The sequence below is a fragment of the Mesocricetus auratus genome, unplaced genomic scaffold (assembly GCF_017639785.1).
Source record: "Mesocricetus auratus isolate SY011 unplaced genomic scaffold, BCM_Maur_2.0 Super-Scaffold_4256, whole genome shotgun sequence".
Taxonomy (NCBI): domain Eukaryota; kingdom Metazoa; phylum Chordata; class Mammalia; order Rodentia; family Cricetidae; genus Mesocricetus; species Mesocricetus auratus.
This window is the reverse complement of record NW_024429182.1, coordinates 115783211-115810217: the sequence shown is the minus strand read 5'-3', so window position 1 is coordinate 115810217 and position 27007 is coordinate 115783211. Positions and strand designations below refer to the sequence as shown.

The window sequence follows — 27007 nt, the reverse complement described above, 5'->3', positions numbered from 1 at the left end:
AGGATTGGATTCTTCCTTAGAGAGGAGGGAGTTGCCTCCCCCCCCTCCCACCCCTTACAGATGCATGCCACCATGGCTTAAGCCAGGCTTTGTTGTTGTTTTGGGACAAGGTTGCCCTGTGTATCTCTGGCCATCCTGGAGATACAACTACCTTTGCCTCCCAAGTTCTGGGATTGAAGGTGTATGCCACCACTGCCACCCAGCTCATACTTTATTTTGTTTTTACTTAATCTTATCTGTATGAGTTGGGCTTTGGTGGCGCACGCCTTGGATCCCAGCACTCGGGAGGCAAGAGGCAGGCCGATCTCTGTGAGTTCGAGGCCAGCCTGGTCTACAGAGCGAGTTCCAGGACAGCCTCCAAAACAATACAGAGAAACCCTGTCTCGAAAAACCAAAACAAAAAACAAAATTTTTTTTTTTATCTGTATGGTATCTGAATGTATGTCTGTGCTTCAATTGAGTGTCTGGTACCTGCAGGGTCCAGAAGAGGGCACTGGATCCCCTGGAACTGGAGTTACAGGAGATTGTGAACCAACACATGGGTGCTGGGACTCAATACCTGATCTTCTGGAAGAATAGCCAGTGCTCTTAACCACTAAGCCAGCCCCTGGCATGCTGTTTTGAGATTGTTTCTATATTATGAAGCGAAAATAATGCCAAATGGATTGTTCAAATTCATTTATATCAAGGGCTATCTATTTTTTGCTTTGTTTTGGAGCCATATTTTCTTTGTGTAACAGTTCTATCTGTCTGGAATTTGCTCTGCAGACCAGACTAGCCTTGAACTCACAGAAATCCACCTGCCTCTGCATCCTGAGTGCTGGGATTAAAGTCATGCACCATCCAGGAAGGGTTATCTTTTTAAAGACACAGTGTGCTGCAATATTTGGACTGCCTATAAGATAATTACAATATTTATTAATAAATTTTTGTCTGAAGCCTAATTTAACAATTCAAAAACATCATTATGTCAAATATGTGACTGTGATTGCATATTTCCCGTAAGCATGTAGACTCTGTGTTCTTCTGTAGTTATAGTAATTGATGTATTTATTATTTTAAATTAGTTCCTGGTGGGCTGGCCTGATGATGAACTCCTTTTAGCCCCCCACAGCCATATGAATGGATGACTTTGGAGATCTTAGCAAAACTCTACATTGGCAGTCCTTCATGCTTGCCAGAGTCCTGTCTCTTTTTGCTATCCCCTGCATGGACCAGCGCACTAACAATACTCAGGGTACCTTCAGCTTAGCGTGGGCAAGAACCCTCCCAGCAGACCTGTCAGTGGCCAGATATCAAGCTGATTAAAGCAGGCTGGAGTGGCCAGAGAGGGTCTGTCTTGCTTTTAAGTCTGTTGTCCCTCAGAGTTTGTCAGGGATTGGTTCCTGGATCCCATGCAGATGTCCAAACTACAGATGCTCAGGCCCCTTGCATAAAATGTTGCTGGTCATGTGGGAATCATGCCTGTAATCCCCACTCCCAGCAAGTTTGAGGTCAGGCTGGTTGGCATGAGACACTATCTCAAAAACAAAAATACACTAAATAAAATAAACGCTGTTTGTTGCGTACGGCCTACATGCTCCCTACTCCAGGTCAGTTACAATACATGACACAATTGGTGTGTGCACACAGACGTGATACTGTGTTGGGAAGGACTGGGGACAAGAGCAGGAGGAACATAAACATGCGTGCTCCGTACGCACGCAGTGCCCCACCCTCGCAGTTTTGTTGCTCAGAATATTTTCAATCTACAGTTGTTTGGTGGGGTCTCTCTTGTGCTCTGATGTGCCTTCCAGATGGGCTGGCTCTTGAGTTTGTAGGGGTCCTTGTGTCTGCTTCCCATCTTCCTGTACTGAAGTTAGAGATATACGAACTACTGAGGCAGCCTTTCCATAGGCTCTGGGGTTTGAACTTAGGGCTTCATATTTGCATGGCAAGCAGTTCAACCACTGAGCCATCTCCCCAGCCCAGCCCTCAATTTTTATCTGTCTGTCTGTCTATCTCTCTATATCTAAGACAGGGTTTCTCTGTGTAAGCCCTGGCTGTCCTGGAACTCACTTTGTAGACCACGTTGTCCTTGAACTTATGAGATCTGTCTGCCTTTGCCAAGTTCTGGGATTAAAGGCATGTGTCACCATTGCCTAACTAACCTCAATTTTTTAAAGCCTCATTCTTTATTGTTGGAGTTAATAAAGTTACTTTTTAAGTTGTTATGAAATTGTCTGCATGTTACTCTCAATTGCTATAGCTACATTATTGCAGATGTGAACCAACTAGTCCATGCTTACATTTTTTCAATATTTGTTTAAGCTGGGTGGTGGTGGTGGTGCACACCTGTAATCACAGTACTCAGGAGGCAGAAACAGGCCGATCTCTGTGAATTCGAGGCCAGCCTGGTCTACAGAGTGAGTTCCAGGACAGCCAGGACTATTACATAGAGAAACCCTGTCTTGAAAAACAAAAAATTTATGTGAGAGTATACATGCACCATAACATGCATATGGAGGCCAGAGGAGGACTTATGGGAGTTGGTTATCTTCTTCTGCTACGTGGGTTCAAGAGATCCAACTCAGGTTGTCAGTGTTGGTGGCAAGCACCCTCACCCATGGAGACAGCTCCCCAGCCTCACGACTTATGTTTCGCATAACTTTGTCCTAGAGTATTTTTAGTTAGTTAAAACTAACAGAGATTTGTGTGCTCAGAGGATGGACCTGCATTTGAAATTCTTTCAGAAGAGCTGGGTCGAGGCGGATTGTGTGTGTGTGTGTGTGTGTGTGTGTGTGTGTGTGTGTGTGTTTGTGTGATTTTTTTTGACACAGGGTTTCATGTATACTATGATGACCTCAAGCTTGCTATAGTCAAGGATGAAGCTGAACTTCCGATCCTCCTGTGTCTACCTCTTGAGTGATGAGATTATAAGTGTGTAGCAGCAGACCCAGTTTCTGCGGCTCTGTGTTTTCGAGGCAAACACTCCTACTAATTGAGCTACAGTCTCTTTCATGTGAGAGAACTGAGCAAAATTTCAAAGACAATGGAAGAAGTCTGAATAATTTATACAGATACATCTCTTAGGGACAGTAGCATGACTCCCATCTCTTAAGTGTGGGCAACACTTAGAGATGTGGTTCCAAAAAGCACAACATGGGAATAGAGGAAGTAAGACAGGAAGTTTGCAGGAGAGAGGCCTCCTAGGTATGGTTAACACCAGCAGGGAGGGCAGGGTGGCACACACTCTCTGGAGGCAGCGCTGAGAATGGCCCTTCCCCTCTGTGGTCTCCCTCCCTCAACCTAGAACCTCAGTCTAAACACAAGGAAAACATTGAACAAACTCGAACCATGACATACTCTACAAAATATGTAACCACGATGCCACAGAACTGTCAGAGCCTCTGCCCACAAGGAAAACCTGCCCAGTGGAACCTAAAGGAGACATCGTGACTAAGTGTGATATTGTAGTGGTTAAACTATGCCGTCCCCCACCCCCAGGAGCTCAAGCCCTAATCTCCAGCATCTGTGAGTGTACCCTTATTTGGAAGCAGAGTGCTATGGTTTGGATCTAGAGTATCCCCCAAAGGCAATGTGTTAGAGGCTTGGTCCCCAGCCTGGGGAATGGGACCACGTGGGAAGAAGGTGGTTCACTGGGGAGATACTGCACTGGAGAAGATATAAGAACCCTACCAGTGAACCTGGACAACAGAGCCAAAGGACCACAGACCAAGCCCTCTGCAACCACGATCCCAAGTAGGCCTTGTTCCTAGTAAGTGGGTTATCCCAGACAGTTTGTCATCTGACCAACACATAGGTCCTGCAGGTGTAAATTAAGGATCCAGGACGATTTCATCCTGGATTTAGGTATGACAGGGACATCTGAGACTCTCAGACCCAGAGACACTGATGGAAGAAAGCACGTGAAAATGAAGGGATATTAGATTCCTGCTCCTGCAAGCTGGGAAGGACTGGAGTCTGCAGGAGCTGTGAGTGGGCAGAGAGGGCGCCTCCCTTCCCGGTGGGGTTTAGCCAGGCCTGCCTGGCAGATGGCCGACTTCTGCCCTCCAGACCCCTGAGAATAAACCCTTGTTGTAAGGCAACAACTCTGTGGCACTCAGTTAAGGCAGCCCTAGGAGACTGATATGGGCATCCTGGAAAGAAAAAGGACAACAGTGTGGGGGTCCCTGGTACCACACAGCCAGCAGAGTAATGATTAGCAGCAGGCAAGACTAAGAAGCCAGTGTTGGGGGAGTCTGACCCCGGGTAAGTTTATCTTAGGTATATTTATGTACAGCACAATTTGGAGAAGCTTTTCTGCTGATAATTAAATCAATCCTGTATGCACAATAAAGCTTACGATGTAGCCGGGTGGTGGTAGCGCAAGCCTTTAGTCCCAGCACTTGGGAGGCAGAGGCAGGCAGACCTCTGTGAGTTTGAGGCCAGTCTGGTCTACAGAGTGAGTTCCAGGACAGCCAGAGAAACCCTGTCTTGAAAAAAAAAAAGCTTAAGCTGTGACTACATCAAAATTCTATGTAAGTACATGTGGCACCTTCCTTAAAGATGAGTTCTATAGATTGACTGCATGTAACACCTTCATAAATATAGGTTCTATAGACTGACAAGCTCATGATAAGGGTCTGAGGGAGGATTTGGTGTGGTCTCAGTCCAAAGGTCGCCAGGCTGTTAACCACATCCCTCCCTTTGAAAGGACAACCCTGTGTGTTTAACATTCCTGGTTCCTCAAGTGATTTCTGTGGGCACAAGGATCTCTGTGCCTCCTGTACATCAGGGAAAGACTAATGAAGGCCAAATCATATATGGAGTTCAGGTCCTCGGGCATGGTGGCCTCTATTTCATATTCTTGAGAGAATCTCATTGTGCAATCCAGACTGGCTTCAAACTCAATCCTTTTTTCTTGGCTTCCTGAGTGCTGGGATTGTAGTTTTATGCCTCCACTCCTAGAGTCCTAAAAGTCTGTTTAAAAAGAAGACATGGAGAGGAACCCCGTGTGGATAACTTGTAATGTAGCCTGGAGAATCTCTGCCCTTGACAATGCTAACCCAGGACAGCACTGGTATCTTTCTGCCCCCTTCCCATGACCCCATGCTCACCTTTGCCTCCCCTTACTAATTCAAGTGCATGCCTTCAGCTGACTATGAATGAGATCTGACCTCTTTCCAACCATGTGGTAAGTATCATCAACATGAAATTACCTATGACTCACAACTAGTGAGCCCCAAGTTTTTAGACAGGACCTTAAACATCATTTTGAGGGTGACCACACCCCCCACCTCCCAGTATTTCTGAGAAATTTTACGCCCATGGCATGGATGGTGTCTGTCACCACGTTTTGTTTTTGGTTTTGTTTTTGGTTTTGTTTTTTATGTTAATTTTAAGACTCCACTCCTAAGAGTGATTCATGGATTGAACAGGACCAAACGCCTGACCCTGGAAGAGCCAAGTTCGTGTATTTGCCAATGGCCTTTCAGATTCGTGAAAAAGAATATGAATTATAAAACCCAGAGGCAGAGAGCTGGGAGCTGAGTCACCACCACGGGGCTGTCTGTGAGCTGAGCTCACCCCCCATCCTGCACAGGGCTGTCTGAGAGTTGAGCTCACCCCCCATCCTCCTGCTGCTTACTTGCTCGCTTTGATTTGAAGGTGATGAGAGTCGAGTTGTTGCTTAGGTTTTGTTTTTGAGGCAGGTTCTCCCTCTCTTCTTTACAGAAATTTCCTTTAACCTGGGTAAATGGAAGAAGACTTTGTAACAGAGGGACATTGTTTAGAGTGTTCACTTGGTTAGCCTGCCCTTGTGCTGCTTGGAATCACGTGGCTATTTAGTCTTCCCTTAAATCCCATCAAAGACAAGACCCTCTTGGGGCAGCCCATTCCATACTGGAGAACTCTACATCTTAGATCTCCTGGGGTTTTGATTTCACATCAAGAAATGTTCTGTTTTGATCTGTCTTGCTTTTCTGGTTTGTTCAAGGAGACAACCTCATCTCCTGGCTATAACTACGTTCTTTTTCTCTAGTTACCGAAGTTCATTAATCTGATACCCTCTTATTTTATTGTATTGTATTTTTTTCTTTTTGAGGTTTTGAGACAGGGTCTCATTCTGGATTGGTACTTACTAGGTAGAACAAGCTGGCTTCAAAGCCATGGAGAGCTTCTTGTCTCTGCCTGCTGGGTGCTTGGACTCCGGACCTCTACTGCCACACCCAACTCTTAAAGACGTATTATAGGCACAGTCTAGTCCCCCCCCACATCATAGTTCTTCAACAATTTAATTTTTTATTTCAATTTTTCAAATTTACTTTTATTTGTCTGCGTGTGAGCGCATGTGCAAGGAAGGGCGCATGTGGCGGTCAGAAGACGACTTGCAGGAAACAGTTGTCTTCTCCCACCGTGTAGATCACAGGGATCAAACTCAAGTCAGGCTGGGCAGCGAGCAAGCAAAGCTTGGCCATCTCATCAACGAGTCCCTTCTTCAAAGACGGTGACTGTCCAGGCTTCCCTTCCCTGAGGCAGGGGCCTTTAGCTCTTCCAACCGTTCCTCAAGTAACACATAGAAAATGTGATTTTAGCTGTTCTGCATTTCAATGCAGGCAACCTATGAGTCACGAGCAAGTCCGAGATGAAGCCAGTGAATAGTGTGGTGAAGATGACCTCATGGGTGTAACCAAGATGATGTAATGGGGCTAAAAACTGGGGATGGCCTTAGCAGGGTTCTCAAAAGAACAGACTTCTTAGGAATAGTGTTGAGAGTCTGGGGTTGCTCCTGAAGTCCTTCATCCTCGGGGCATGAATGCTGAAGGTGAAACTGGGGAGGGACCATCATTGTGGGACAAAGTTCTGGCTTAGGTTACACAGGGGACTGGAGATACGATAGTGCAGGAGTGGAGTGGATAGAACCTTCTATATCAGGATGTCCTGCTAGCTTGACTGCCTTTTAAGATCATAACCAATTCCTAACTTACCTGGTAGGTAGTCACTTTATGTTCCCAGCGGTGATTGCCACTTTGGACAAGTTCTGACGAAGCAGGAGTAAGTGGGCCAACAAGGACTTTATTTTATTGATAGTCGTGTGTGTATGTGTGTGTATATGTGTGTGTGTCTGTGTGTGGGTGTGTGAACATGAGTGCAGGTGCCAGCAAAGGCCAGAAGAGGGCTTTGAATCTCCTGACACTGGATTTATGGGAAATTTAAGTCACCTGGTACAGTTTCTGGGAATTGAACTCAAGTCCTTTGCAAGAGCAGTGAATGCACTGCTGAGCCATCTATCCAGCTCCCAAGGGAGAATTTATGACTGGATGAAACGGGGCAGCTGGCATGGATAGGTACTTATCCCACACTTGAGGATACAGGCTTTCAGGAAGGACACTGGGAGGGAAGCCAGGTGCTCAACAGAATCCTGCCCCGCTCTGCCAGAACAACACATCTCACAGCAGTGACAGGAGAAATAACACAGCTGCAAATGGATATCAAGGACCTTCCAGTCAGCTAAGAGTTTTAATTAGCATGTGCATGCTCACACACATACACACACACACACACACACACACACACACACACACACACCATTGTAAGTATAGAGTTCGGAGAATAGTTTGCAAGGGCCAGTTTTCTCCTTCCATCGTGTGAGGCCCAGAGATAGAACCCATGCTGTTAGACTTGGCAGCAAGCACACCCCACCCCCACCCCCTGCCCCCACCTCCCGGGCATCTCACTGGCCCAGATAATAATCTTTAAGGTTTTAGGCACCACAGTCTGACTAAAGGACAGTGGCCAGAAAACATAGCGAGAGGGTATCTAATGGTCACTGTGACTTTTCCCCTTTGGTAACAGCTGTAGTCCAGAGGTGTTCATGGTCGCTGTTCTTTTTTTATTTCAATTTGACACAAGGCAGCGTTATCTGGGAAGAGGAACAGCAGGTGAGAAAACTCCCCCATCAGACTATCTTGGAGGTAAGTATTTGGGGAACTTTTTTAATTAATGACTGATGTGGAAAGATACAACCCACTGTCACCAGTGCTGTCTCTGGGCTGGTGGTCCAGGGTTCTACAAGAAAGCAGGCTGAGAAAACCATGGAAAGCAAACCGATGAGAAGCATCCATCATGGCCTGGGCTTCAGTTCCTGCCTCTAGATTTGTTTTTTTTAGTCACAGCGACAGAAGGGGGAAGGTTTTGGAGCAAGGCTTCAGAGGCATCTGTCTGTCTGAGGTGGTTTGGTCTGATGGTCTTGGGCTTCTGTTGAAGCAGAGCATGACCCAAAGAAAGCATGGTGTGGCAAAGTTGCTCACCTGGTGGAGAGGAAACACAGAGATAGGCAGCCGTCAGGGACAAGGTGTACGCTTCAAAGGCTCACCCTTTGTTTTCGCAAAGGTGACCTGCTTACTCCAATCAGATCCTACCGCCTAGGATCCACCTTCCAATAATGGCATCAAATTAGAATCCATCAATAGACTGATTCATTGATGAGGTTACAGGTCTCAGGATTCACTTACATTGTAATGATTGGCTCTATCTAAAGGCACCAAACCGTCCACACACCAGCCTTTGGAGAGAGACTCCAGAAAGAAAACCTAATAGACTGTTTATACAGTCTAACAGTCTAGACCAGCAGTTCTCAATTCCTTTGGGAGGTTGAAGGAGCCTTTCACAGGGGGTCGAACATCAGATATCCTGCATATCAGATATTTATATTACGGTCCATAACAGTAGCAACATTACAGTTATGAACTAGCAATGAAATAATTTTGTGGTGTGGAGTCACCACAACATGATGAACTGTATTAAAGGGTCGCACGCAGTACTAGGAAGGTTGAGAACCACCGGTCTAGACTAACAGGCTGTCTAGACTAACAACAGGCTGTTTGGGCTAACAGGCTGTCTAGACTTCATGTGAGAGGAATACTTGGCTGACTAGCAACTGGCCACAAACTACAATCACCTGAGCAGGAAGTCTCACCTGAGGAAGATCCACCTCCAATGTGGGCAGCACCTTCTGGCAGAGGCCCTGGTAAAACAGGACCAGGCAGAAGGAACCTCTCACTTGGTTGGCCTCTCTTGCATCTCGGTTGATCTGCCTCGCTGTTGTTTGGTTGCTGCCATGGCGGCTTGTAGGCTCTCCAAGAAGCCTCCAGGTTTTCGGAACCTGATTGGGACTGCTGAGCAAGCCGGTTCTCAGTGTTCCTCCACGGTCTCTGTCTCCAGGTTCGTGGCCTGACTTCCCTCAAAAATGGACTGTGAATTGGAAGTCTAAGGTGAAATAAAGTCTCTCCTCCCCAAGTTGCTTTCGGTTAGAAGACTTTATCAGAGCAACAGAGAAGCTAACTAGGCACTGGTCTACGGGGAAGCTTGACCCAATCAACCAGTCAAACACCTGTCATCTCCTGGTGGTGATCAGCAAGGTGTCACCAGAAGAAGAGACTCAGTTCCCTCAAGAAGCCCGCCCTCCTGCCAACCCTTGAAAATTATGTTCAGAGCCACAGGAACAAGGAAGACAAAGACAGTTCCCCGAGAACTGTTTGGAACAGGGTTCAAATCCCCACACAGCCATGTTGCCGCCTGACTCTGCACAAACACCTTTGCAAGGTAGGACTCCTCGTTTCTTCTCTGTGTGTAAGACAGGTGCTGCTCCACAGATCAGGGCTGCTCTTGCCGCACACAAAGCTGCAGACTCCAAACTGCCAGGCAACCCTGTGTGCAATGACTCTGCATGTCCAAATGGTTGAGTGTGGTGGAGGTCTCCAGGTCACAAGGCTTCTTCTGGCTACTCAGCTCCGTCTGACACCAAGACCGTTTCCCCTGCATAGTTTCTTTTTCTCTCTCCTGAAAGACAGAAGTGCTTTAGGAATGAGAAACCAGTGCCTAGTATGGTAGCTCATGCCTGGAATCCCCACATTTAGGATGAGTTCCAAGGCCAGCCTGGACTACCTTTTGTGTATGTTGAGGTGTGTGATAACTGTCTAAAAACAAGGGGAGGACTCCCACCTCCTGGCTTGATACTAGGATTCACTTGGTGGAGGAAGGGACCCATTCGTGGGGGTTGTCCTCAACTTCCTCACTAGTGCTGTGAATTCGGTTTTTATTTCTTGAAACACCTGTCTCATTAAGATTCTTTTGTACTTTTAGAGGACGCACTTATTTATATTCTCACCCAGCTTTTTTGTTTTGTTTTGTTTTGTTTGTTTTTCAACATAGGGTTTCTCTGTATAACTGCTCTGGCCGTCCTGCAACCTGCTCTTTAGACCAGGCTGGTCTCTAACTCACAGAGCTCTGCCTGCCTTTTCTTCCCAAGTGCTGGGATTAAAGGCGTGTGTCACCACCACCTGACTCTCCTCCTTTTTACATTAATTAATTAATTAATTAATTAATTAATTAATTAATTTATTGTCAGTGGGCTCAATTAGAGAAGAAACAAACTACATCAAAGCATGCCACTTTCAGGGAACTGTTCTTGGGCAGTGCCTGGAGGGCAGCGAGCTCTAATCTGCTTTGTTCGTGCCTACAGTTTGCCTTTATTTTGGTATCAGCTGCTCTGAGCCAGTGTGTGGCCCTAGGGTATGAATAGAAGCCAGAGGTAAGGATTTGTGACGGCCAATGTAGAAAAGGCTGTGGGACAGTTTGCCATTCAGCTAAAACTGGAATGAGCTTGCAGAAGTTGTGTCTGCAGCTTTGACCACACTAGTGTTTTCACTAGTTACAAGGCAGGTCGCAGTCATAGTCATTGTCTTTCTTATGAGGAGAGCGGGCTGTGCCCTGTCCTGCCCTGCTACTCCATGTCATATACAACAGCAGCCTACAAAGCAAGTTTGCTCCATTCTGAAGGCAAGAGTTAAGGTGCAAGGACTCTTGCGTGTGGTTTCTGTAAGTAAACAGCCATCATTTGTTGAGCACAGTCACAAGGCACAGACTAGTAACTTAGTTATGCAAATAAAAATTACCAAGTTAAATTAAGGACATGTGTACCATGTCGAATGCATGAGGGCCGAGATTCCATCCCAGCACTACAAGACAAACAAAAATGTTTGCTTATAGCCAGATGGTGGGGACTATAAGCCTGCACTCGTGAGGCAGAGGCAGGTGGATCTCTGTGAGTCCAAGTCCAGCCTGGTCTACAGAGTGAGTTCCAAGACAGCCAAGGCTATACAAAGAGACCCTGCCTGTCTAGAAAAACAAAAACAAAACAAAACAAAAACTGTTGCTTACAAAAAGCAATCCTTTACCCTCAGGCTTCTAGTGCCACTTTGTGGCCTTCGACGCCACCACCCCTTGTTTAATTAGTTTGGTTTCGCCTGCTTTTCATGCTGGTTACCTTCTTCAGATGTATAGTACATTTTGGTTTTGTATATGGACAATAATGAGTTTTTGGGGGATTGTTGGAGTTCTGGGGGTGAGCATGGAGAGGGGGTAAGGCTTAGTGACTAGTTACTAATTGGGTTGCGACCATCCATTTCACCAGATGCCAATACCTCTTGGTATCTTTTGTAGAGTTCTTTTGTTTCTTCAGTGGAAGTCTTCCACCTGAGGGAGAAACTTAGGGAGGAGAGATTTTTGACTCTTTAAAAAAAATGTATTACTCTGTGTGTGTGTGTGTGTGTGTGTGTGCGCGTGCACACACACACACACACACACAAAGGTATGGACACACACACAGATGGCAGAGGACAACTTTGGAGGTTGGTTTCTTCCTTCTACGAGGTGGGTCCCAGGGACTCAACTCAGGTCATCAGGCAGCAAGCACCTTTACCTGCTGAGTCATCTTGCCAGCCCACCAATGGATTCTTCAGCACTTGCATATGAAATGGAAACAATCAACCCAGAGCTCTCTACCCTTACTGTAGCTGACTCTCTTAGGTCTGCTGCCTAGCTGTCACCCAGCCTCCTGAAATGCACGAAAAAGGGGGGGTTAGCGGCCAACACAGTTCATAGTCCCCCCAGTCCTCTTAATGCACTGCCCTGCATCCCCCTTCCACCTCCGGCTCCCTGTCTGAGACAGGAAGGCAGAGCCAGGCAGTTACCTGGCACTGAAGGTGCCCTCAGTAACCGTTAACCTCCATTCCTCAGCTCCAGCGTTCTGCTGTCTCAGCCCCGCCTCCTCCCGCCTCTTCATCATCTTCAGACGAGATCGGGCGCGTTCAGGGTGGTATGGCCGTAGACCTTCATCATCTTCAGAATGCTACTGATCTTACCTGTGTCATACTCTTCTTCTCTTGGCCTTTATTGGTTTATGAATCTTTGCCTTTAATGTTTTTTAAAGCGAGGGTTTTGAGAAACAATGTGTGCGTTGATCCACTGTTTGACTGGCAGGTCCAGAATCTCCCTTGCAGGAATAGAAGAGATGGGGAGAGGAGTGGATGGGTTTCAGAGCCAGGCAGAGCTAGGTTGTATGACGTGACCACTTCATGGTATGGTTAAAGGAAGATTTTTATTGTTGGGATGACAGAGAGAACATCCAGAGGCATCTGGAAGAGTCCAGAACAGAGAGAGAAAGTAGTAGACTGACCTGGCTATGAGAGACACAGGAACAGAGCCCAGAGAGAAATAGAATAGCCAAAATAACAGGGCTATAGGGAGAATGAGTTGTTGTGGGATATTTTGATCACACTCTGACTCCTGAGACTGCTAATGAAGTTAAACCTTGAATCAGAGGGTGGGCGGAGTCAACATCCAGCTGGCCAGAATTAACCATAGAGTTTTTGGCCAACCCAGATTAGGATAGAGAGACCCAGAAAGGAATGGGGAGGGGCTTAGAAAGATTTGAAGGCCTTTTCCATCTGGGAAGGTGGAGAGGAGGGTTAGCTGATCCTTTCTCTGTTGCTCTGTGGATCTATTAGGTTTATACCCTAATATCTGACTCCAGAGTTTTATTTAATAATAGGACAATAAAAGAAATCTCTTCAGTGAGCAGCTAGGGAGGGAGGGAAGCCAGTGAGCTGGAGGGAGTTTAGGGTAGGGGAGGAGGTGAGGAGGGCTAGGATGCTACCAGGGGTGGGGGGGGTGGGGGGAGTTCAAATGTGTACCAAGTATTTGTGATACTGAGGGAAGCTGGCCGCCAGCATGTGCTTTAGGATGCTAATAGGCCCCACCACAGCCATTTGTCCCTACTGCCTTTTGGGATTTGGCAAAACGGAGTTTCTTTGGAACCTGACAGAGGTGAGTTCCAGTTTTACTTCAGGCTTCTGTGTATCTTTGGGTAAGAAAATGAACTCTGAGCCTCCAGTGTCCTCGATTCTGAAGTAAGGAGAGCACCACCTTTAAAGGGCATCGTGACCGTGGACTCTGGTAAAGCAGAAGGGTTTGCTCAAGCCTCTCAGTACAAGGCCATGCTCGGCATTGTTGACCTAACCTGCTTAAAAGACCAGCATGACTCGGAAAGTCTCTGCTTTCCTCCCAAATCCCAGGACAAAGGTAATTCGTCCAGCACAGCCACAGTCACTCTGGCTGACTCAGGCCACAAGAAGGGAATCTTTTTTTTTTTTTTTTTTGGTTTTACGAGACAGGGTTTCTCTGTATTGTTTTGGAGGCTGTCGGTCCGGCCCGGCCTCGAACTCACAGAGAACCGCCTGCCTCTGTCTCCCGAGTGCTGGGATTAAAGGCGTGCGCCACCACCGCCCGGCACAAGAAGGGAATCTTGATGGTTGTCAATGAGATTGCATGACTTCGTGAAAGTTGACAGATGTAACCACAGTCTACTGCTCCAGGAAGATGCCCGGGTGAGAAAGTCTCAAGGCCACCAGGTGAGGGTCCCAGATGAGAGAGCCAGAAAGTATGTGAGATTGTCAACAGAACCTGTGACAGTATGAGACAATTCCTCCATCCCATGGCAGAGGCAAGATGACTTATGGAGATGCTAAGTTGTTTTCATAAGCTTCCTAATTCCTCTTCCCCACAGAGTCAATCCCCAGATATTTCCTTGCCTTGCTTATTTTCTGTGGCCACAACCCAGAACCCAGAAACCGCAATTGGTGAATCTTACTTTAGCAAGAACCCTGACTTTACGTTCTGAGAGGTGTCCTGGAGGGAGAAAGATGAAAGTGTGGCCCTTGAGAGCAGCGAGGAGAGAGTGAGACTTTGCCACAGAAGAGGGAAGGGCAGAAAGTGACTCCAGCTGGAAATCGAGGAAAAGCATCTGTCCCCTGATTGTAGGCAGTGCTGGAAAGAAGGGTCTGTGTGGTACACCCAGGGAGGCTGGACTTCTGCAAGGAGCTGTGTCCTCCTCTGCAATTCCCACGTCTCTAGGAGGACTCCTGATCAGCAGAGCAATGTCCTTCTCCGGGGTGACCAACTTGTTCCACGTTGCCTGGGGCTTTGTTGGTTTTAGCACTGAAAGGCCCGAAGAATGGGAAGTTGCTCATTCCTGGGCAAATCAGCTGACTTGGTCACATTCACCCCTTCTGGCTAAACAGAGCATGTGCTGGACACTATCCTTGGCTCCATGAAGCGGAAGCCACCACATGTTACAATCTCTGCGAGTATGGCACATGAGTATACACGAGTATAGTTCTATGCAGATCTCCAATCCATTGTTTGTCTGAATAAAAATAAACCAAGGGAAGCTTCTGTCATTTGGAGTGTTTGCCACAAATTGCTGCCATGATTCCTGGCTCATGCAGAAGTGGCACTAAAGTCAGGCTGGGTGCTGGGTGCTGGGGTGCTCAGGTGCTGGGGTGCTCAGGTGCTGGGGTGCTCGGGTGTTGGGGTGCTCAGGTGCTGGGGTGCTGGGATGCTGGGATTTGCTTTATTATGTTGCCGATTGGGTATGTTTGGGGCGAAGGTGTTAGTCCTGAAATTATAATATTTTTTACAGTGTTGCCTCTGGGGACTGCACCCCAGGGAATCTTGGGGTTGACATTTGGTTTCTGTCCCCACCTGGCCAAAGGCTTAGCTGTTGTGTTGAGCACTGGTCAGAATCTTTGTTGTAATGTAATTTCAAAGGCACTGACTCTTAAAGGGATGGCAAGGACTCTAACATTTCCTTCTTGGCAATTCACTCACTTCTTGATCGTATGAATATTAACTATACACAATTCACTCAGACAAAGACAAAAACGTTGAACATAAAGTCCAAAGAGAAAGAGGAAGTTAAATCCTAGAAAAAGTTGCATAAGCCTAACTCCCTAGGAGACCGGGTACCAGACAGTGTTGCTGGCAGCAGTCGGGTATAGGACTTGCTGCTATAGGAACTTCTCTCTGGGCCACTCCAGTAGGGAACCTACAAGACCCAGGAGTGTTGCATCATGCCCCAAAGGACTGTTCTTTCTAACAAAGCATCACTGTTCCTGGAAATACTGGCCCCAGGTGCACCTGGGAAACTCAAGAGTTCTTGGGTTTACGGATGAGTGTGTATGTAGGGGGAGGGGAGGAGAGGGCTGCCAGATCTGGGTCAGGGGTGTATGCTGAAGCAAGACAGAGATGAAGTGAGTCTGGAGGCAGCACAGGGAGGCCCTGATGTCATCTGGCTAGAGGGTCTGAACAGTCCAGTACCTGAGGGACAAATGGGGACGGAGGCACCCAGAGCAACAAGCACAGACCAGGGAGAAGTGTGCTCTCTCTCTCTCTCTCCCTCCCTCCCTCTCCCTCTCCCTCTGTCTCCCCTCCCCCCTTCTCTCTCCACCTCCTTTTCTCCCTCTCTCCCCTCTGTCTCTGGATAGGGTCTCATGTATCCCAGGCTAGCCTCAAACTCACTATGGAGCCGAGGATAACTTTGAACTCATGATTCTCCCGATGCCACCTTCTAAGTGCTGGGATTACAAGCCACTGTCTAGTGCTGGGGATTGAGTCACAGTCCGGCTTAGTAAGGGAATTTCTAAAGTCCATGGACGTACGCATAGCTCAGCTGTTCCTCCCACCTCACTCTCTGAAGGGAGGGCTTCGTGTTCATCCATTCCCCCTGCTTCTTGATTATTCCTTGGCCTTCTCTTTCTGCAGCATGGAGTAACCACGAATAACGAATGAAGCCTCCTTCATGGGTGTTTTGAAGGCAGGATGCAAAAGCTCAGTTCGTTGCCCAGCTAGGTGTGGAGAGGAGCCCCTCACAAAGCTCCAGAGGTCTGTCAGTGGGCCTACCAGCCTCAGGGGCTTCAGTTGCAAACCTTGGTCCACTTGCAAATCTTGGTAGGAAGCTTCTGTTTCTCTACCCATGCCTTCACCGTGTGGTGGCTGCTTCTCCCAGAGCGTGGGAGAGGGAGAGGACAGGGCGGAAGCTACAGGTCTTCTATGCCCTACCCGTCTTGTAGACTGCCACATTTAAGACCATGATGGCTGCTGGGGCAGCAACATTCCACGCCTGACTGTTAAGTGTCCTCAGAAGTCCTTGTGCAGTATCACGTGTAGCCCTTGGTATCCTGATATTCCTTCTGGAAAGTTCCTTTTCTTGCTGACGTAGCCAGCGATGGGTCCAGTTTGACATAGAAGCATAGCCCCTGACTGAGATCAGTGGGGAATCCCAGACTGTCTGCCTTGTTAAGAGACAAGGGAAAGGGGCCTCCTGACCTGAACCTCACAGACATGACCCTGTCTTTTAGGGCTCAAGAGCAAGCACAGTGAGGAAAAGGAGGATGTTTGCATGTGCTGTCACATACGTAAACAGTCATAGTTAGAAAGAAAAGCACGCAACCCGTGATATGACTGATGCCTGCCACTCGGGCCAGCTCTGTGGCCGAGTCTCAGCAGAAGCACACAAATCCTTCTCACAGCTCCAGGAGAGCCTCCCTGAGCCTGCTGCTGCTTGGCCAGTTAGCCACAAAGAAACTGCAAGGTTGGGAGCCGGAGCCAGGCGAATGTTGAATGTAGCAGGTTTGGTCTCCTACCAAACGCTAGGCCAGGAAATCAGGGTTCCCAGAGCCCCTGTTGCCTGCGTGTGGGCACTGGCAACTGACCATGTTTCCGAAGGGAGAGACGCCTCTTGAGCTCATTCTCTTCTGACCTTCCACATCAGCTGCAGCTGGGGCACGGTTGTCGGGTGGCCCAGAGCAGCTGGCAGCACCTTGGCTGGCCAGCGTGGTAATTATGTGCTGGGCGGGCGGTGCCCTGCCCCCTCTCAGAGCTGGGACCCAAGGGCACACATGGACAGGAACATGGGAAATGATGGAGGACCACATTCGTTCCGTCCCACACTTGCCTGCAGCTCAGAGAAGCAGTAGCCGGATGGGAAAAGGAAGCATTTCTTAGAAATAAGCAATCTTCTCCAGCATTGCATAAAGGCTGGGACAGGGGTGAGCGCTGCAGAGTGGATTTTCTGCCTTTGCCGAAGTCTCCTCTTGCTGAGCCTCATTTTCCTTCTTGGAAAAGGGAACACGTTGAATCACAAGGTGACACATTTGAGAAGGATACAGGAATCTGTTTGGTGGCTTTAAAAGTAGAACGTTTCTGGGGACAGGTAACAGCCCCAACTACAATTAGTTCGAACCACAGACATGCATTTTTACCACACAGCAGGGAGTTCGGAGGTTGGGTGGCTTCACAGTTTGTTGATTTTGCAGCTCTGTGACTGCACACGGGGCAGAATGACATAGGTTCTTCCCAGATTTCCGCTTGGCCTTCCTCAGGTGTTGACACACCCCTATCATGGGGGCCAGATTTCTGAAATAGCTCCAGGTTGCTGAGAAAGCGGCTTCCTCCCTCCCTCTCTCCCTCTCTCCTTTCTTCACCCCACCCTCTTTCCCTCCCTCCCTCCCCCTTTCCCTCCCTCCCTCCTTCCGTTGTATAAGAAAACGTGTTCTCAGGAACCTCTCTTCACACCATCCCAGGCAAGCGCACACACCTCCTTGACCTGAATCATGTCCTGCACACAAGCTACCCCCGGACATGGGGACAGGAGTGATGGTCTTTGGCTGAAAGCAGCCAACCCTCAACCTCGGGTGTGGGAAGGGTCCACAGTCAAAGGAGGAACATGGAAGACAGTGACAGGGGGCGCCCACCGCCACAGCTCACTTCCTCTTAGGCACTGGGCTTATTATGCACACAGCCCCTTCTTGGAGCCATGCCCCACGAGATTCGGTGACAGCCGCGAATGCGGTGTTGCCTGCCAGGCAGGCTATCTAACCACAACACGCAGCATTTGGTCCTGAAGGTCCCCAGGCTGAAACAAAACGTCAGATTTTCTGTGAACAGCTTTCCCTTCACAATCACCCCAAGTCACTAGCTAGCCTGTGAAACTTGTATGTGCAAGCTCAGGTCATTAGTGAGGGGAGGCAGCTGCTCAGTGGGAGAGAGATCTCTTCCAGAACACAGGGGTTTCTGGGGACCTTCTCACCTCATTCACCGCCAGTTGATCCATCAGAATTCACTCTGAAGAGCCCAGATAGCTCAGTCGGTAAAGCATCAGAATTCACTCTGGCAGACGGTGGTCCTGATGCCCTTGGCTGACAATGAACCTACGTCACGGTCACCAGGGGCCAGCGAGAGAAATGGACACCACAAGAAAGATTTCAAGCAGAGTAGTTTAAAGAAAGGGATTGGTCACAGATGGAAGGCCAGGAGGAAAAAGCATGAAAAGATGTCACCCAAAGATCAGGAAGCTGTCAGTCTCGGGAACCTGCACACCTCACTGCTGAGCTGCTGGCTGTATGATCCATTGCCAGAATTCTCACCTCATGCTAGCCCTGCTCTCCTACTGAGCTGGAGTTAACCTGTGAAAGAGGAATGACAGACGACATTCGGATCTCAGAGTAGGGTCATGAAGGCTCAAGAAGACCATCTCTACAAAGGACTTTAGCAAATGTCTACCAGCTTAGGAGGAGTTCAAAATCAGAATTAGGGTTAGATTCTCCATCACCACCATCATCACCATAATCACTACCACCACCCTCCTCCTCGTCACTGCCCCCATCACCACCCCACCATCACCATAGTCCCCACCATCAGCACCAACCTTAACCTATCACTACCATCATCGGCACCATCAGCACCACTGCCAACTCCCACCCCAGCCGCAGCAGCATCATCGCCATGGTCACCACTAAAGCCATCCTCACCCCCATCAGCAGCACTCATCCCAATGACACAGCTTTTGCAACAACTTCCCAGGCCCCTCATACAGCACCAGGGCAAACGGGGCGGGGGGTGCTTCTACAGCTCTTTTCTCAGGACCCCCTTTGACTGTCTCCAGGGTTCTCACACGAGAATAGCCACGCTTCCTGTCTGATGACTGAGAAAACACGGCATGCCCAAAGCCCCCGTGAACTCAAGTGCACCTTTGAATGTCCCCATTCATTGTGTTACTTACAGACTAACAGATTCCTCAGAGGACTGTCGCCCAGCCTGGGGCCACTTCCTTCAGCCGGGGAAAACTTCCTTACTTGGGAGTAGATCCTCATAGCTGTGAGGCCAGGGACCTTGCCAGGCTGACAAGGACCCGCACAGTCTGTCTGTGTCCCTGTGTATCTCTGTCACCTCCACCTTGTCACTCAATGCCATGCTTCCTCACTTCCCTGCCCGTCCTCCCTCCCTCCCTCCCTTCCTCCCTCCCTCCTCCCCTCCCCTCCCTCCCTTCCTCCTCACCACCCTTCCTCCCTGCCCTCCCTCCCTCCCTCCCTCCCTTCCTCCTCACCACCCTTCCTCCCTGCCTCCCTCTTCCCTTTCCTCCCTCCTCCCTTTCCTCCCTCCCTTCCTCCTCCCCTCCCCCTCCCTCCCTCCCTCCCTTCCCCCCTTCCTCCCTCCCTGCCTTCTGGTGGGGGCTCACTATGTTTCCCAGGCAGGCCTGCCCTTAGACCTGCCCTCCCATCCCAGCCTCTGGAGTAGCTGTGACCACAGACGTGTGCCATTACACACAGTGCCATGTTTCCCTTTGGTAGACACACATCTAGCTCCTCCTCCAGGTCCTCCCTCCCACTCCACTGTCTTTGTAATTTTGCTTCCCTCTCCTTGGAAAGGCTGCAATGTTCTTTCATTCATGTGCACTCATATATGCCGTTACACACCTCACCCTTCTGGCGCAGATACTCTTGTTGTAGTAGATCAGAGCCCAGCCCCAAAGGGATGTTAGCAAACCAGAAGTGACTGGCTAGGGAAGCTGAAAGATCCAAGCACAGCTCCGCCTTCAGGCATGGCTTGGTCAGGGCCTCCATCAATGGCATCGGCACTTGTTGACTCTTGATTGGCTCGTGTGGCCATCTTAACCAACTGCTGTGGTCAGGGAGGTAGCAACACTAAAGATTCTATCAAAATCACTAAAGGTAACTGTGGCTTCCCAGAGGAAAACCGCATGCAGCTTTAAGAAAGGCAAGTGTGTGTGAATGAAAAATGATGTTTCTTGTGTCTCACCTCAGGACAGAGCTTCTGGATGCTCAGTCTTGCCCTGTCCAAGATGAAGTCCTTTCCTCTTGGGACACACACTTAGAGCCTACCTTATGCCAGGGCACCCACAGCTCTCACAATGTTGGGGGACACCTGCCTCCATCATCACGTTCTGCACCCCCAGGAGGCTGGGTTTCTTTAGTTGTCCTGTGCTCCCCATGTGGGTTTCCCATGTGGTACCAGCATGTAACAGTCACTCTGTGAGGCATCCGTGTGTGAAGGAATAGGAAATCTAGGACCCTCCTAACTAGGCTCTTGGATAGTTTGACTTTCCAGCTGTACTGCCATTTGATGACTAGCTTTCCATGCCTTATAAAGCAGGCTTGGAGATCATGCATGTTCCCAGAGCCGTGACAGATTTCCCATGAGGCCTGGCAGGCCCTGGAGACGGGAGAGTTGATAGATCAGGAAGGGAGCCAGGAGGAAAAGGGGGTTGCTTTAGATTAAGAGCTTTAAAAAGAGTGATTCATGATCGTTGCGGCTGATGGTTCAAAAGCCCCACATACTTTTGGTAACCAGCATGCTGCTTCACATTTACCCTGGGAACAGAGCAGCCCGCAGTGGCTCTCGGGTATATCATGTTGTACTTCTCGCCTCTCAAGCCTCGGTGATGTTTGACTCCTCAGCTGCCAATATTTAGCTTATTATTCTAGGGTTTATTTTACAGAAGCTCTTATACCGTACAGGGTAGACTCATTAGGCTTTGTGTCACATAGATTAGAGCTGTGACTTGCTTTTACCATCTGCTGTGTGACTGAGAATGGGTTACTTAGCTTCTCTGAGGCCCTGTCCAATGATGTGAGGGCACTAGCAGGAATCTCCATGGGTGTTTCCGTGTAGTAGGGACTCTGAGCTTCGCCTTGGTGGAAGGAAGGAGTAGGAAGAGGCAAGAGTCTGGCGTGAGGCCAGAGTGTAGATGCCCGTCTCCTACCGTGGCATGGCATGGCATGGGCCCGGGTCCCCAGGAGAAGGTGTGGGGACAGAACCAGGAAGGCTGGTTGCCTCATGAGCCACTCCAGCATCTACAAGTACTTTTTCCCTCTTTTTTTGGGGGGGGGGAAGGAGGGCAGGATTTCTCTGTATAGTCCTGGATGTCCTGGAACGCACTTTGTAGACTGACCTCCAACTCACAGAGATCCACCTGCCTCTGCCTCCCAAGTGCTGAGATTAAAGGCGTGCGCCACCATGGCATAGCTGTCAACAACTGCCGATGCCATTGATGGAGGCCCTGACCAAGCCATGCCTGAAGGCGGAGCTGTGCTTGGATCTTTCAGCTTCCCTAGCCAGTCACTTCTGGTTTGCTAACATCCCTTTGGGGCTGGGCTCTGATCTACTACAACAAGAGTATCTGCGCCAGAAGGGTGAGGCGTGTAACGGCATATATGAGTGCACATGAATGAAAGAACATTGCAGCCTTTCCAGGGAGAGGGAAGCAAAATTACAAAGGCAGTGGAGTGGAAGGGAGGACCTGGAGGAGGAGCTAGATGTGTGTCTACCAAAGGGAAACATGGCACTGTGTGTGATGGCACACGTCTGTGGTCACAGCTACTCCAGAGGCTGGGATGGGAGGGCAGGTCTTAGGGCAGGCCTGCCTGGGAAACATAGTGAGCCCCCACCAGAAGGCAGGCAGGGAGGGAAGGAGGCAGGGGGAGGGAGAGAGGGCAGGGAGGCAGGGGGGAAGGGAGGGAGGGAGAACAGGAAGGGAGGGAGGGAGGGTAGGAGGGAGGGAGGGGAGGGGAGGAGGAGGGAGGGAGAGAGGGCAGGCAGGGAAGTGAGGAAGCATGGCATTGAGTGACAAGGTGGAGGTGACAGAGATACACAGGGACACAGACAGACTGTGCGGGTCCTTGTCAGCCTGGCAAGGTCCCTGGCCTCACAGCTATGAGGATCTACTCCCAAGTAAGGAAGTTTTCCCCGGCTGAAGGAAGTGGCCCCAGGCTGGGCGACAGTCCTCTGAGGAATCTGTTAGTCTGTAAGTAACACAATGAATGGGGACATTCAAAGGTGCACTTGAGTTCACGGGGGCTTTGGGCATGCCGTGTTTTCTCAGTCATCAGACAGGAAGCGTGGCTATTCTCGTGTGAGAACCCTGGAGACAGTCAAAGGGGGTCCTGAGAAAAGAGCTGTAGAAGCACCCCCCGCCCCGTTTGCCCTGGTGCTGTATGAGGGGCCTGGGAAGTTGTTGCAAAAGCTGTGTCATTGGGATGAGTGCTGCTGATGGGGGTGAGGATGGCTTTAGTGGTGACCATGGCGATGATGCTGCTGCGGCTGGGGTGGGAGTTGGCAGTGGTGCTGATGGTGCCGATGATGGTAGTGATAGGTTAAGGTTGGTGCTGATGGTGGGGACTATGGTGATGGTGGGGTGGTGATGGGGCAGTGACGAGGAGGAGGGTGGTGGTAGTGACTATGGTGATGATGGTGGGGGCAGTGATGATGGTGGTGGTGGTGGTGGTGGTCAACCCAACTCCAGGGACCTTTGCTTGATAACTATTAAGAATTTTCAGTGGGGTTTAAGGAGATGCACACCAGTAATTCCAGCACTCAAGAGGCTGAGGCAGGAAGGTCTAAAGTTCCAGCCTAGCTTGGGCTGCACAGACAGATATCAGAAAAGGGCCAAGGAGATGGCTCAGCCAGTAAAGTGCTTTCCATGCAATTATAAGAACCTGAGTTCCCATCCCTAGAGCTCACCATAAACCCAGTGTGGGAGGTGGAGACAGGAAGATCTTTGGGGCCTGCTGGGAATCAGCGAGCTCCAGGTGCAGTGAGAGAGACCCATCTCAAAAAACATGGTGGAGAGTGGTTGAGCAAGACACCCAACATTTGTCTCTGACCTCCACATGCATATTCATCTGCACATGTAGCTGCGCGCGCGCGCGCGCGCGCACACACACACACACACACACACACACACACACACACACACACACACACACACGTTTTGTTGGAAGAGGAAAAGAGAAAAATTTTAAGACAGAGATTATGATGGTTGACTTTGTCAACTTGAAGGCGTTAGAATGGGGTTGGGGGTATGTCCGTCCTGTGGGGCTGGAGTCCCCGACTGAATAAAGAGGAGAGAGCAAGCTTTCTGTTTCCCCACTGCGGCTATCAGTGTGAGCTGCCTCACTCCTGCAGCCTGAGCTTCTCCTCAGGTGTCCCTCAAACTTTCCATTGCCCTAGTCAGGGTGTCTTAGCGTGCTTTTCAGTTACTGTCATGAACACCCTGACCTGAAGCAAGCTGGGGAAAGAAAGGGTCTATCTTGCTCTCAGTCACACCCCACCACTCACGGCACCTGAGGCAGGGACTCACGCAGGCACCGTGGAGGAGTGCTGCTCACTGACTTGCTCCCAGACTCACACCTAGCTTTAATTTTTCTTAAAGATTTATTTTATGCGTTTGCGTGTTTGCCTGCATGAATGTATGTGTACCATATGCAAGCCTGATGCACCAGAGGTGAGAAGAGCGGATCAAACCGTATTATGTGCTGGGGATTAAACCTGGGTCCTCTGTAAGAAAAGTGCTCTGAACCAACTCTCCAGGCCTCAGGCCCAGACCCACTTGCTTAAGGTTAGTGCTCTCCATAGTGCGTTGGGCCCTCCTAGATCAACTAGCAATCAAGGAAACACCCCAGAGACGTGCCCACAGGCCAGTCTGATGAGGACAATTCCTCAACTGAGATTACTTCTTCCCAAGGGGTGTCAAGTTGGCAGCCAGATCAGCTGTCACACAAGTATTTTGCCACAGCGATGACCAAAGTAACTAATGCAGAGATATAGGATCATTTAATCAAAATGGAGCCCGGCAAAGTACCAGTGACTACACAGGTCTAGGCATAGGGACAGACACCCCCTGTAACACCATAAATTAGGAGTTTGGGGCAAAAAGTAAGGCACAGCGATGCAGGCCTAGAATCTCAGCTCTTTGGAGGTAGCAGCAGGGGGATTGGGAATTCTTTGTCATTCCTGACTACATATCAGGTTTAAGACCGACCTGGGTTATAAGAGGCCCTGTCTCAAACAACAATAATAAAAAACAAACCGAATAGAATTTGGGTCATGTGCTTCCAAGCTGGGGTGGAAATCACTAGGTCCTGGGGTCGAACAGATGTAGACTGAGGATTCCTGAGGCCACACAGGAAATGTTTTTGGTGGCTTCTGGTCTTTGGTGGCGCACTCCCCTTGCTCATCCTGTGTTGAGTGTAAGCCCTCGGCCCCCTAAGCACTTGTCTCCCAGGATACTGTTATTAGGAACGTTGCTTTTGATCCTGTAGATGAAAGGGGTGTGGAGTCCCTGGCCCTGCAGGAAGGGGTCCATGGAATCACAGAGTAAAGCATAGGGAACCAGAGAAGTCCTAGACCGTGAGACCAATAAACCCATTTTGAGAAAGGGAGTTACACTGCATTGTTACTCCAGGGCCCCAGATGCATACAGAGCCCTGGAGGTAGAGGATCAGAACTACGTGGGGGTCTTAAACCTCCACCATTCTGGCCTCCAGAGGGCACTCCTCCATTCTGGTGGCTTCTGTCTGAAGGTGGTCATCTGTTCCTGTTATCTGAGAAAGGCTGGGATGGTCAGGGGATAACAAAGACACAGAGATGAGTCTGGGGAGATGGCTTAGAAAGGCCTTGATTCAGGGGCTGGCAGGGAGGGTGGCCAGCATGTTTTCTCTCAGTAGCAACCAAGGCTGAATGTCTCTGATCTCCTTTCCCCTTCACCCCTTCTGGACCAAAGGAGCAGGGGACAGGCATTTAGATAAATCAATCCACAAAGCCTTTTAAGTGATGTCCACTGTAACCTTTTTCTAAATATTGTATCAGGTGTGCTACATACACACAAATAATGTTCAATGTTGAAACTGGTCTGGAAACACAGTCAAAACTGTTAATAGTTGTTGGGGACAGAATAGCCTCTCCTTTTTGTTTTTGCGAGACAGAGTCTCACTATATAGCCCCAAGTGACCTGCATCTCATTAGGTAGTCCAGACTGGTTTCAAGTTCACAGAGATCTGCCTGTCTCTACCTACATAGAGTACTAGGATTAAAGGGCACTGTGCCTGGCCTTTTTTCCCCCCACTTTTTTCTTCTGTACACTATATACCTCTGCTTGGTTCAAATGTTTGATTTTCAGAAGGTATTCATATATAAGTTTATAAGATATTCAATTTGAAAACAATAATTTGAGAGACACTGTCTCAATAATAAAAACAATATAATTAAAAAAATCACATTATACAAGACAGTGAAAGTTGGGACATGGAGTGGGGGGAGCCTTGATAAGGTAGAAGCCATAGACTTGTTTGGCTGATTCCATTTCTTCCTATAGGTTCTTGTTTTTAGCAGTTGGGAGCTAGGACTAAAGGAAGGCAATGCTGAGTGAGCCCAGAGGGCGGTGGATGCTAAAGCTATGGGGACACAGTGGCTATTACGGGCATTTGATATCAGTGAGCCCATCTAATCTCTGAGAGGTAGACATTGCTAATCCTAGATTTACGGCTGAGAAAATCAGCTCACAGAGGGAAAGGTTGGCTGTCCAAGGTCTTGGAAAGGGCAAGGCTGAGAGTCAGATCGTTTCCTTCTCCATCAGTCAGTCCAGTGGGGGAAGACGGGGAGAGGAGCCATAGGGACCACTCTGGTGGTGGAGGTTGTCTTTGGAATCCGCTGGCCGCAGGGTGGAGAAGGCAGGCAGGCGCTGAGGGAGGAGAACTGCTATCTGCTTTAGGAGAAGCATGGGAACAATAGGGTTGGATTTAGACAACAAAGCAGCCCTTGCCTCTCTCCCAGCCCCCACGACCCTAGAGTCTACTGAGAATGGCTGATGTGTAACCTGCAGCCCCCCAGGAGGAGACCGGGCTGAGATCTTGAGGTTATCCTCTCCATCAGCCCCACTGAACCTCATGCTTGAGTCCTGAGAGTCAGAACTGAAATGGGCATTCAATTACTCACTCTGGTCAGATTCCCTGTGCCCAGCATAATGGACTGGGATGTTGGTATTCTGCTTTTGCTGGTGAGGCTCCTGCTGGCCAGCACTCTGTGTGTGTGCGGGGGGGGGGGGGCAGGTATCGACTCTGCATAGGACTCAGTTCATAAGTTACCCGAGGCTGCTGGTGCAATTTTTTTAACTAAAAAAATTAGATTAAGAAAAATGTGTATAAGTGTCCCGCCTGCATGCACCTATGTGCACAAGCATTCCTGGTGCCTGTGGAGGCCAGAAGGGGGCATCCAGACACCTGCACCTGAGTTACAGATGGCTGTGAGCCACCATAGGGGTGTCAGGAACCAAACCCGGGCCCCCTGCAAGAGCAGCAGGTGCTCTTAACTGCTGAGGCAACTCTGTGCTCCGCCCCCTTTAAAATTTAGACAGGGTCTTGTTATGTAGATCCCCTTCTGCCTCAGTCTCCTGGGAACCGGGCGTAGGCCTCTAGCCCAGCACTGGTAGGGTCCTTTACTCTTTATTTTGCATGTGCTGCATGTGGGTCTGTGTGTGAGTGCAGGACAGGAGAGGAGTAGTCATATCCCCTCGCCTGGAGCTGGAGTGACATGACAGGTGGCTGTAAGGACCTGACACAGGAGCTGGGAGTTAAACTTAAGTTCTCTCGGGAGTACCAGCTCATAACCACTGGGCCATCTCTCCACCCCAGGGCGGGATTCCTCACGGGCCCCATGCGTCCTGGGGGACGCACTGGTTGGTGTAGACAGGAAGGTTTAGGTTGTTTTTGTC

At 49.2% G+C, this 27007-nt stretch overlaps 1 protein-coding gene and 1 long non-coding RNA gene across 2 annotated transcripts in view; one reads left to right on the top strand and one right to left on the bottom strand.

Moving 5' to 3' along the window:
- Window positions 1-7852: 7852 nt before the first annotated feature.
- On the bottom strand, window positions 7853-9233 carry LOC121133309. Its single transcript, XR_005870132.1, has 2 exons — window positions 8960-9233; window positions 7853-8291 (listed from the first exon to the last, which is right to left on the bottom strand). It is a non-coding gene; the product is annotated as an uncharacterized LOC121133309 (long non-coding RNA).
- The window catches only part of Pde8a (phosphodiesterase 8A), a 153475-nt gene continuing 135691 nt past the window's right edge, over window positions 9224-27007 (top strand). Inside the window, exon 1 of the mRNA XM_021231672.2 lies at window positions 9224-9585. The gene's annotated coding sequence lies outside the window, so the exon portion shown is untranslated. The remainder of the gene's footprint in view (window positions 9586-27007) is intronic.